Raw genomic sequence first — 13195 nt, 5'->3', positions numbered from 1 at the left:
GAAGTTAAAGAGAGATATATTAAGCTTTCTAGACTTATTAGATATGTTAAAATGATGCAGAAAGCATTGCCAAATCTGAGGTAGCGTTTAGCTCCCTTTGGGTTATATTTATATAAATATAAACAGAACTGTGTCCTAAAGCATAAAAAAAAGTGATAGGCCCTATGCTACACTTATCAAAGTAAGACAACTAACTTTTCTGTCCATCACTAAAAAATGGTAAATGCAAATATCAGTTTTGGGATTTAAATATGAGGATAAATAATCTTTCACTTAAATATTATACAACAAAACAAGGATAAAGTAAGAACAAGCACAGAATACTTTTTTAATGCTATTTAAAAAAACATTATCACACAGTACCAAGATTTGTTTCTAGATACAGAATTGACAACGGATTAGGTAACTTTCACCACCAAAATCTTCAAACCAGTGCAACTCTTGTGCATATTTTGTTTTCAAGAACACACATGCAGGCCCCTCAGTGACATATGGCTTGTGATCAAAAATCACTAGAAAGTCTCACATTTTTTGAGAAAATTATTACTACTTAATCCAAGTGAATATCACTTAATGTTAATAATGGTAAACACAACTAAAGTAGTTTGAGAGCAATCCCGATCAATATAATTTCCTTAAGGACAAGGCTAATGTTTCCTGAACATTAAAACTTTGTACCCATATCATAGTTTTTCCTCATTAAAGGAAAAGATCTGAAACCAACTCAAATTATTGACTGCATGGAATTACCTTGTAAATAAAGACCATTTAAACATTTTTACTCTCATCTACGTTTTCAAATATTAAATAGTGTACTGTTTATGCTCAGAACTTATTTAAAAAGTCTTTTATGTAATTATGTGCCTGGAAACTTACAGCTCTCATCGTGCTCCAGATCAAGCAAAACCAACCAAATTCTACATGGATGGTGTTCTCCTTCAATTCCTGCAGCCTTAACAAATGTGGCCTAGGAATTCCAGATAAATAGAATAAATGATGACTTGTTAGAAATGCACAGGAAACAAACTCACTATTCACAGAACCAAATAAAAGCCTTCCAAACTAAAAAACATAGAGGTTTTCATATATATATGCATACATAAGCAAAACTCAAAGGAGAAAAAACAGAAAACAAATGAAAATTAGAAGCAAAAACAAATAATCAGAAAACCAATATCCAACTTTTTCTCCTACTCAATTAAACTTGGAGACTAAAGTGTCATCCAGACCCTTAAAAAAGCACATGATGAACATTTTATTTCTGATACACAATGAAGTATCTTTCAGTTCACCAACATTACTATATATCTTGTGCAATTAAAAAATTTTCTGTAGGCACGTGACCTGTAAGTACTTCAGTGCTAGGACTATCTATGCAGAAGAGCAAATAAAGTGTGAAACAAAGCAATGCAAACTTTTATGTGAAATTTGACTCCACACTAAATCTGGCTGTATTCTTAACACATTTAAAATAAAATACCAAACTGCCAATATATTCTTTACAATATTTTTTATTTTACCCATGAAGGTGTTAATTAGCCAAATTTCTCCACTTCTCTATCATATTTCAAAGAATATTTTATTATCTAACCTTTTTCAACTTTCTATTTTTTTCTGTATGTACACGAAGATAGACATACGGAGGAAAAAAACTGCATATGACTTACACAGACCATCCACAACATGCCTACGCTTTGCATTCAATCCCAGATTTTCTTCTTTTTCTTTAAATAGGCACTAATTTTATTCTAGGTTAAAAAAAATACCATACCAGCTCCTTTCTCATATCAACTTATTATCTTTCCTTTATACCTTCCGTACCAAAAATACAACTTCAACTTCATAATCATACTTTCTCCACTTCTCTCCCCCCTACTCACTGATTCCCTATTACCTTATTTCATAAATAACCTTTTAGAAGTCCATAATTTGAATTAACTTTTAGACAACTTTTGAATTTGAAAAATTATTTTTTCTCACTAATAACACATCTTTTGGCACATTTATGTACAGCATTATACATTAACTAAAATTCTTTTTCTTAATAACCTTAAATTTTTGTGAAACCATAGGAGGCAAGAAATCTTGAACTATTAGATATTACCATTTTATAGATGAGTACAATTTCACAATTTTAGAAACATATTTCCCCATATCATAACCCTTTCTTAATTGGAAATGACCTAGATATACCATGCACATCAAAAATAATTTTAAGATTTTAAGTTAAACAAAAAACTACCTAAAACTTTTATCTCATTTACATGTACACAATTATTTTATTTTTAAGTTTTCTAGATTACTTTTCAAAACTAAGATATTAGGCACCATCATTTAAACTTAGTTATTTTCTTGTTAACCATTTAATAGCCAGTGCAAATTAAGTGCTCACCTAAGTCAGAGCCTCAAAGTTAAATACATAGGTATTTTTTCCAATAACTCAGAAGATTCAGCTGTTTTCATTAAACCAGCAAATTAAATTAGTCTTCCTCATCAAAAAAATTCACACAAAGATCATTTTGTTTGGGCCGGTTTATAGTTTTATAACCTTTTTTGCCAAATCCTGACACTTCAAGATGCATATAAAACCCAGATAAAAATGTATGCTGACAATTCTAGAGACATTTCTATTTTTTTAATTATGATTATTTTATCTTTTATTGTAATTTTTACTGTAACTTATTAATAGCCAAGTGTCTCTATGTTTCCTTTGAGGATTATTGTTTCCTACTTATTTTTTTTAATTTTTAGTTTGTATTAATACATAAGAGTTGGACATGTTGATGGAGGACATGTGGTATTTGATAAAAGCATGCAATGTGTAATGATTAAATCAAGAAAACTGAGATATTCATTACCTTAAACATTTATCATTTCCTTGTGTTAGCAACATTCCAATTCTGTCTAGCTTGATTAGTAGATGGATATATTCATATATATATCTATATGTATACACATACACACACACATATATAAATAAAACATGCAAACACTGTATAGAGAATGGGATAAATAATGTGAGAATTAAATTCCACATTCCAGAATATAGAGTGTTATGAGGAATAAAATAATTATTATTTTTTTACATTTAAGTTTACAGTCCAGTCTAGCAAGAGCGTATTTCTCATATGTGCTTTGAAGTATTCTTTTAGATACAGAACCAAATTTATTGGTAACATAAATTTGAAAAACTAGCTTTACTACAATACATTGAAATATCACCTTTGTCACATACAAAATTATTATGTGTATTGGGACTTTTTAAGGGTTTGATGCTTTGTTTCAGGCTAGGTGCAATGGCTCATTCCTATTACCCTAGCACTTTGGGAGACTGAGAAGGGAGGATTACTTGAGGCCAGGAGTTCTAGAACAGCCTGAGAACATAGTGAGACCTCATTTCTACAAAAAATATAAACAATACCTAGGTATGGTGGCACATACCCATAGTCTTAGTTACTCAGGAGACTGAGACAGGAGAATCATTAAACAGCAGGAATTCAAGGTTGCAGTGAGCTGTGATTGAACCACTGCTCTCCAGCCTCCCAAGAGAACCAGATCTGTCTCAAAAATAAAAATAAAAATAAATTTCTTTCTTTTTTTTTTTAAATTCATTTATTATTATTATACTTCAAGTTGTAGGGTACATGTGCATAATGTACAGGTTTGTTACATATGTATACTTGTGCCATGTTGGTGTGCTGCACCCATCAACTCATCATTTACATCAGGTATAACTCCCAATGCAATCCCTCCCCCCTCCCCCTTCCCCATGATAGGCCCCGGTGTGTGATGTTCCCCTTCCTGAGTCCAAGTGATCTCATTGTTCAGTTCCCACCTATGAGTGAGAACGTGCAGTGTTTGGTTTTCTGTTCTTGTGATAGTTTGCTAAGAATGATGGTTTCCAGCTGCATCCATGTCCCTACAAAGGACACAAACTCATCCTTTTTGATGGCTGCATAGTATTCCATGGTGTATATGTGCCACATTTTCATAATCCAGTCTGTCACTGATGGACATTTGGGTTGATTCCAAGTCTTTGCTATTGTGAATAGTGCTGCAATAAACATACGTGTGCATGTGTCTTTATAGCAGCATAATTTAAAATCCTTTGGGTACATACCCAGTAATGGGATGGCTGGGTCATATGGTACATCTAGTTCTAGATCCTTGAGGAATCGCCATACTGTTTTCCATAATGGTTGAACTAGTTTACAATCCCACCAAGAGTGTAAAAGTGTTCCTATTTCTCCACATCCTCTCCAGCACCTGTTGTTTCCTGACTTTTTAATGATCGCCATTCTAACTGGTGTGAGATGGTATCTCATTGTGGTTTTGATTTGCATTTCTCTGATGGCCAGTGATCATGAGCATTTTTTCATGTGTCTGTTGACTGTATGAATGTCTTCGTTTGAGAAATGTCTGTTCATATCCTTTGCCCACTTTTGGATGGGGTTGTTTCTTTTTTTCTTGTAAATTTGTTTGAGTTCTTTGTAGGTTCTGGATATTAGCCCTTTGTTAGATGAGTAGATTGCAAAAATTTTCTCCCATTCTGTAGGTTGCCTGTTCACTCTGATGGTAGTTTCTTTTGCTGTGCAGAAGCTCTTCAGTTTAATTAGATCCCATTTGTCAATTTTGGCTTTTGCTGCTGTTGCTTTTGGTGTTTTAGACATGAAGTCTTTGCCCATGCCTATGTCCTGAATGGTACTACCTAGGTTTTCCTCTAGGATTTTTATGGTATTAGGTCTAACATTTAAGTCTCTAATCCATCTTGAATTAATTTTCGTATAAGGAGTAAGGAAAGGATCCAGTTTCAGCTTTCTACTTATGGCTAGCCAATTTTCCCAGCACCATTTATTAAATAGGGAATCATTTCCCCATTTCTTGTTTTTCTCAGGTTTATCAAAGATCAGATGGCTGTAGATGTGTGGTATTATTTCTGAGGACTCTGTTGTGTTCCATTGGTCTATATCTCTGTTTTGGTACCAGTACCATGCTGTTTTGGTTACTGTAGCCTTGTAGTATAGTTTGAAGTCAGGTAGCGTGATGCCTCCAGCTTTGTTCTTTTGACTTAGGATTGTCTTGGCGATGCGGGCTCTTTTTTGGTTCCATATGAACTTTAAAGCAGTTTTTTCCAATTCTGTGAAGAAACTCATTGGTAGCTTGCTGGGGATGGCATTGTATCTATAAATTACCTTGGGCAGTATGGCCATTTTCACGTTATTGATTCTTCCTATCCATGAGCATGGTATGTTCTTCCATTTGTTTGTGTCCTCTTTTATTTCACTGAGCAGTGGTTTGTAGTTCTCCTTGAAGAGGTCCTTTACATCCCTTGTAAGTTGGATTCCTAGGTATTTTATTCTCTTTGAAGCAATTGTGAATGGAAGTTCATTCCTGATTTGGCTCTCTGTTTGTCTGTTACTGGTGTATGAGAATGCTTGTGATTTTTGCACATTAATTTTGTATTCTGAGACTTTGCTGAAGTTGCTTATCAGCTTAAGGAGATTTTAGGCTGAGACAATGGGATTTTCTAAATATACAATCATGTCATCTGCAAACAGGGACAATTTGACTTCTTCTTTTCCTAACTGAATACCCTTGATTTCTTTCTCTTGCCTGATTGCCCTAGCCAGAACTTCCAACACTATGTTGAATAGGAGTGGTGAGAGAGGGCATCCCTGTCTTGTGCCAGTTTTCAAAGGGAATTTTTCCAGTTTTTGCCCATTCAGTATGATATTGGCTGTGGGTTTGTCATAAATAGCTGTTATTATTTTGAGGTACGTTCCATCAATACCGAATTTATTGAGCGTTTTTAGCATGAAGGGCTGTTGAATTTTGTCAAAAGCCTTTTCTGCATCTATTGAGATAATCATGTGGTTCTTGTCTTTGGTTCTGTTTATATGCTGGATTATGTTTATTGATTTGCGAATGTTGAACCAGCCTTGCATCCCAGGGATGAAGCCCACTTGATCATGGTGGATAAGCTTTTTGATGTGTTGCTGAATCCAGTTTGCCAGTATTTTATTGAGGATTTTTGCATCGATGTTCATCAGGGATATTGGTCTAAAATTCTCTTTTTCTGTTGTGTCTCTGCCAGGCTTTGGTATCAGGATGATGTTGGCCTCATAAAATGAGTTAGGGAGGATTCCCTCTTTTTCTATTGATTGGAATAGTTTCAGAAGGAATGGTACCAACTCCTCCTTGTACCTCTGGTAGAATTCAGCTGTGAATCCATCTGGTCCTGGACTTTTTTTGGTTGGTAGGCTATTAATTATTGCCTTAATTTCAGAGCCTGCTATTGGTCTATTCAGGGATTCAACTTCTTCCTGGTTTAGTCTTGGAAGAGTGTAAGTGTCCAGGAAATTATCCATTTCTTCTAGATTTTCCAGTTTATTTGCATAGAGGTGTTTATAGTATTCTCTGATGGTAGTTTGTATTTCTGTGGGGTCGGTGGTGATATCCCCTTTATCATTTTTTATTGTGTCGATTTGATTCTTCTCTCTTTTCTTCTTTATTAGTCTTGCTAGTGGTCTGTCAATTTTGTTGATCTTTTCAAAAAACCAACTCCTGGATTCATTGATTTTTTTGGAGGGTTTTTTGTGTCTCTATCTCCTTCAGTTCTGTTCTGATCTTAGTTATTTCTTGCCTTCTGTTAGCTTTTGAATGTGTTTGCTCTTGCTTCTCTAGTTGTTTTAATTGCGATGTTAGAGTGTCAATTTTAGATCTTTCCTGCTTTCTCTTGTGGGCATGTAGTGCTATAAATTTCCCTCTACACACTGCTTTAAATGTGTCCCAGAGATTCTGGTATGTTGTATCTTTGTTCTCATTGGTTTCAAAGAACATCTTTATTTCTGCCTTCATTTCGTTATGTACCCAGTAGTCATGCAGGAGCAGGTTGTTCAGTTTCCATGTAGTTGAGCGGTTTTGATTGAGTTTCTTAGTCCTGAGTTCTAGTTTGATTGCACTGTGGTCTGAGAGACAGTTTGTTATAATTTCTGTTCTTGTACATTTGCTGAGGAGTGCTTTACTTCCAATTACGTGGTCAATTTTGGAGTAAGTACGATGTGGTGCTGAGAAGAATGTATATTCTGTTGATTTGGGGTGGAGAGTTCTATAGATGTCTATTAGGTCTGCTTGCTGCAGAGATGAGTTCAATTCCTGGATATCCTTGTTAACTTTCTGTCTCGTTGATCTGTCTAATGTTGACAGTGGAGTGTTGAAGTCTCCCATTATTATTGTATGGGAGTCTAAGTCTCTTTGTAAGTCTCCAAGGACTTGCTTTATGAATCTGGGTGCTCCTGTATTGGGTGCATATATATTTAGGATAGTTAGCTCTTCCTGTTGAATTGATCCCTTTACCATTATGTAATGGCCTTCTTTGTCTCTTTTGGTCTTTGATGGTTTAAAGTCTGTTTTATCAGAGACTAGTATTGCAACCCCCGCTTTTTTTTGTTCTCCATTTGCTTGGTAAATCTTCCTCCATCCCTTTATTTTGAGCCTATGTATGTCTCTGCATGTGAGATGGGTCTCCTGAATACAGCAGACTGATGGGTCTTGACTCTTTATCCAGTTTGCCAGTCTGTGTCTTTTAATTGGAGCATTTAGTCCATTTACATTTAAGGTTAAGATTGTTATGTGTGAACTTGATCCTGCCATTATGATATTAACTGGTTATTTTGCTCGTTAGTTGTTGCAGTTTCTTCCTAGCCTCGATGGTCTTTACATTTTGGCATGTTTTTGCAATGGCTGGTACTGGTTGTTCCTTTCCATGTTGAGTGCTTCCTTCAGGGTCTCTTGTAAGGCAGGCCTAGTGGTGACAAAATCTCTAAGCATTTGCTTATCTGTAAAGGATTTTATTTCTCCTTCACTTATGAAACTTAGTTTGGCTGGATATGAAATTCTGGGTTGAAAATTCTTTTCTTTATGAATGTTGAATATTGGCCCCCACTCTCTTCTGGCTTGCAGAGTTTCTGCTGAGAGATCTGCTGTTAGTCTGATGGGCTTCCCTTTGTGGGTAACCTGACCTTTCTCTCTGGCTGCCCTTAAGATTTTTTCCTTCATTTCAACTTTGGTGAATCTGGCAATTATGTGTCTTGGAGTTGCTCTTCTCGAGGAGTATCTTTGTGGTGTTCTCTGTATTTCCTGGATTTGATTGTTGGCCTGCCCTACTAGGTTGAGGAAGTTCTCCTGGATGATATCCTGAAGAGTGTTTTCCAACTTGGTTCCACTTCCCCCCTCACTTTCAGACATCCCAATCAGATGTAGATTTGGTCTTTTTACAAAATCCCATACTTCTTGCAGGCTTTGTTCATTTCTTTTTCTTCTTTTTTCTTTTGGTTTCTCTTCTCGCTTCATTTCATTCATTTGATCCTCAATCGCTGATACTCTTTCTTCCAGTTGATCGAGTCGGTTACTGAAGCTTGTGCATTTGTCACGTATTTCTCGTGTCATGGTTTTCATCTCTTTCATTTCGTTTATGACCTTCTCTGCATTAATTACTCTAGCCATCAATTCTTCCACTTTTTTTTCAAGATTTTTAGTTTCTTTGCACTGGGTACGTAATTCCTCCTTTAGCTCTGAGAAATTTGATGGACTGAAGCCTTCTTCTCTCATCTCGTCAAAGTCATTCTCCGTCCAGCTTTGATCCATTGCTGGCGATGAGCTGCGCTCCTTTGCCGGGGGAGATGCGCTCTTATTTTTTGAATTTCCAGCTTTTCTGCCCTGCTTTTTCCCCATCTTTGTGGGTTTATCTGCCTCTGGTCTTTGATGATGGTGATGTACTGATGGGGTTTTGGTGTAGGTGTCCTTCCTGTTTGATAGTTTTCCTTCTAACAGTCAGGACCCTCAGCTGGAGGTCTGTTGGAGATTGCTTGAGGTCCACTCCAGACCCTGTTTGCCTGGGTATCAGCAGCAAAGGCTGCAGAAGATAGAATATTTCTGAACAGCGAGTGTACCTGTCTGATTCTTGCTTTGGAAGCTTCCTCTCAGGGGTGTACTCCACCCTGTGAGGTGTGGGGTGTCAGACTGCCCCTAGTGGGGGATGTCTCCCAGTTAGGCTACTCAGGGGTCAGGGACCCACTTGAGCAGGGAGTCTGTCCCTTCTCAGATCTCAACCTCCGTGTTGGGAGATCCACTGCTCTCTTCAAAGCTGTCAGACAGAGTCGTTTGCGTCTGCAGAGGTTTCTGTTGCGATTGTTATTGTTTACTGTGCCCTGTCCCCAGAGGTGGAGTCTACAGAGACAGGCAGGTTTCCTTGAGCTGCTGTGAGCTCCACCCAGTTCGAGCTTCCCAGCAGCTTTGTTTACCTTCTTAAGCCTCAGCAATGGAGGGCGCCCCTCCCCCAGCCTTGCTGCTGCCTTGCCGGTAGATCACAGACTGCTGTGCTAGCAATGAGGGAGGCTCTGTGGGTGTGGGACCCTCCCGGCCAGGTGTGGGATATGATCTCCTGGTGTGCCTGTTTGCTTAAAGCGCAGTATTGGGGTGGGAGTTACCCGATTTTCCCGGTGTTGTGTTTCTCAGTTCCCCTGGCTAGGAAAAGGGATTCCCTTCCCCCTTGTGCTTCCCAGGTGAGGCAATGCCTCGCCCTGCTTCAGCTCTCGCTGGTCAGGCTGCAGCAGCTGACCAGCACCAATCGTCCGGCATTCCCCAGTGAGATGAACCCAGTACCTCAGTTGAAAATGCAGAAATCACCGGTCTTCTGTGTCGCTCGCGCTGGGAGTTGGAGACGAGCTGTTCCTATTCGGCCATCTTACTCTGCCCCCATAAATTTCTTACATAAATCAATTTGTCCAGTCTTATTTATTTACATGCTATCTTGATTCCATGATTTTGTGGTATGTTTTTGTGCCTGAAAATACATCAGTTTTGGGGTGAAGTGGAAAGGCACGCCTTGCTGCAGCACTACTGAATTATGAATGTGCATTGTAAGACAGATCGGCAGATGATTTACAAGCACGTCTATGCTGAGTGTACATCATTCTCAGAGGCTTAGTCTTCTATATGAAAATAAATCACAAAAGTAAAAGATTATTTATGATAAATAAGACTAATGCAGAGGAAGAGTACAGAAGCCCTCCTAAGCAGCTGCCTGCCCAGTTTTGGCTGGAGGTGAGTTTGACTCTCTCTGGCCCCGCCACAGTGGGTGCCAACTGTGTTCCTGATTACCTTAAAAGAACTGCCTTTGAAATTTGACATGTATATCCAGATAGACGAGTATCATTTTGTGGGCCCTGACAGTAGGGGCTCCTCTCAATTTGGGAAGTTTTTAAAAGAATTTCCATCTGTAGGCCGAACAAGCCCCAGTGAGAGAGGAAAGCACCCTGACTGTTGCAGTATAGACACCCTCGGGGGCGCTTGGTGGAGCTTGTTTGTAATTCTGTGTAGTGTCCGGGCAAGTGAGTGTTTTTTTCTGGGTACCAGAGAGCAGGATCAGCTCCTCTCAATTTGGGAAACGACTGAGGAAACTCCATTTGCAGGGTGATCAAGCTCAACCAGTGAAGAGAGGAAGCACCTCAACTATTTCAGTTTGGAAACTTGGGGCCGGTTTGTTGCTGCCGCAGTTGGGTTGTGTTCTGGAGATTGTTTGTGTGTGTTTGGTATAGTTATGGGAAATTAGAATTTGGTAAACTAACATTCTCTTGCAATACTGTTTGGCCTCACTATTTTTTGGAATTCTGGAGTTAGCTGTTGAATGGGACAGTGGGATGGAGTTTCACGTATCCAGGCTTTTGTGCTGCTGTTCTAAGCAGGGTTAAGCCTGGTTAGTATGTGATATGCTTTTGTGATGCTGTTTGGTCCCAGTGTTCTTGGGAGTCTGGGGAGGTTTGGCCTTTAAAAATCACACTGCCATGAGAACTGCTTTACTCAAAATTTTGGTTTACAGCCTTCACTGGACTACCGACGGGGCAAACAATGTCCAGTCGTGTAAACTAGTGAGTTTATATTGCTATCTCATAGGTAGGGTTCTAAGGTAAAAGCTATTGTATCTTCATTTGTGTGTGTGTATACATGTCTAGATGTGTTTATTTGTATGTACATTTCTTATTACATGCTGTGCCTATCAAATTGGCTTACAAATAAAAGGGCACTCATAAATTAAGTCTAAGAAATTTCAAGTTCATATAACTTAGGTATATCTTTAATAAACAAGCTGGCTTTAAAATTTTAAAAGTGAGGTTGGAGAAGGGCAAACATCTTGCAGAGGAATTGGTAGCTAGAAGAGTAAACACTACAATGCACAAAGCATTGTGAGTCACTGAGGAGAAAACAAGTCAAACTCTTAAACAGGAAATTTGGTAAAAGTATCTAAAAGTAACTCAAAAATGAGGAATTCTAAATGGACTACACAAAACAAAAATAATATTTCATGTTATTACTTTTCAAGAAATTGTAAATAAAAAAAGATGTTATATCTTATATGTAATGGAGAAAAACTCTAAAGAAGATAGTAGGTAACATTGGGATACACTTGTCTTATTGTTTTTGGAAAACATTCTTATTTAACATTTTAAAAGAGCACTCTGCTTTGGTAGTACCTTTAAAAAATCAATATACATGAACTTTTGAAGAGAATGACCTTACAATTCAGAATTTGTCCACATAAATAAAAGCAAAAAATAATGCAATATAGTGGTTAATATAGTAACATTTAATGGTGTGAACTAAAATAGAAATCAAATCCCTGAAAAAATTTATTCTAGACACAAACATACAACCTTCACAAAAGTTAACTTCAAATTGCATCACAGACCTGAGTATAAAATGCAAAACTACAAAATGCTTAAAATATAATGTAGGACAAAATTTAGATGACTTTGATTTGGTGATTACTTTAAATACAACATCAAAAGCATGATCCATGAAATAAATAATTGATATATCAGATTTTATTAAAAATAAACCTTTTATTCTCAAAAGACATTGTCAAGAGAATAAGATGACTACCCAAAAACTGGTAGAAAATATTTGCAAAAGATACATCTAATAAAGGACTGTTACCCAACATATACAAATAACTCTTAAAACTCAACAATAAGAAAATGAACAACCAGCTGGGTGTGGTGGCTGACACCTGTAATCCCAGCACTTTGGGAGGCTGAGGCAGTAGGATCCTTTGACCCCAGGAATTTGAGACCAGCCTGGGCAACATGGTGAAACCCTGTCTCTACTAAAATTACAAAAACAGCCAAGCATGGTGGCACACACTTGTAATCCTAACTACTCAGGAGGTTGAGGCAGAAGAATCACTTGAACCCAAAAGGCAAAGGTTATATAGTAAGCCAAGACTGCACCACTGAACTCCAACTTGGGTGCCCAGAGTGAAACAAACAAAAAAGAAAAGAAAAGAAAAGAAAAATCTAATTTAAAAATGGGCAAAACATCAGAGCAAGCAGCTTACCGGAGAAAATAGGCAGATGTCAAATTATCATAACAAAAGATGTTCAACACTATAACTGACTAGGGGATTACAAATTAAAATTACAAGATACTAGGACTTATCTTTTAGAATGGCAAAACTCCAAAACATTGACCACTCCAAATGCTAGTGAGCATGTGGAGCACAGGAACTCTCATTCCTTGCTGGTGAGAATGCAAATTAGTACTGCCACTCTGGAAAAGTTTGTCAGTATCTTACAAAACTCAATGTTCTTGTATTATGCAATCCTGCAATTGAACTTGCTGTGCTCCACTGAATTAAACACTTATGCCTATACAATATCTTGCATACAAATGTTTACAGCAACTTTATTCATAATTTGCAAACTTAGAAGCAACCAAATATCTTTCCATAGGTAAATGATAAACTTTGGTTCATCCATACAATAGAATATTATTGATCACTAAAAAAAAGAAGTTACCAAACTATGAAAAGATGTGGAGGAAACTTAAATGCATCTTGCTAAATGATAGAAACAATGACACCAAGTATATGACATTCTGAAATAGGCAAAACTATAGAGACAATAAAAAGTGGTTTCCAAAGGCTATAGAGGAAGTAGGTATAAACAGAAAGAAGGAGCACCGAAAATGTTTAGGTCAATGAAAATATATTATATGATAGTATAACGGTGGACACATACCATTGTACATTTGTCAAAATCCATAGAATGCACAACATCAAGACTGAACCATCATATAAACTACGGACTTTGATGGTAACCATGTGCCAATGTAGGAACATTGATTGTAACAAATATAC

This window comes from Macaca thibetana, chromosome 14 (genome assembly GCF_024542745.1).
Source record: "Macaca thibetana thibetana isolate TM-01 chromosome 14, ASM2454274v1, whole genome shotgun sequence".
In the NCBI taxonomy this organism is placed as follows: domain Eukaryota; kingdom Metazoa; phylum Chordata; class Mammalia; order Primates; family Cercopithecidae; genus Macaca; species Macaca thibetana.
This window is presented reverse-complemented; position numbering follows the sequence as displayed.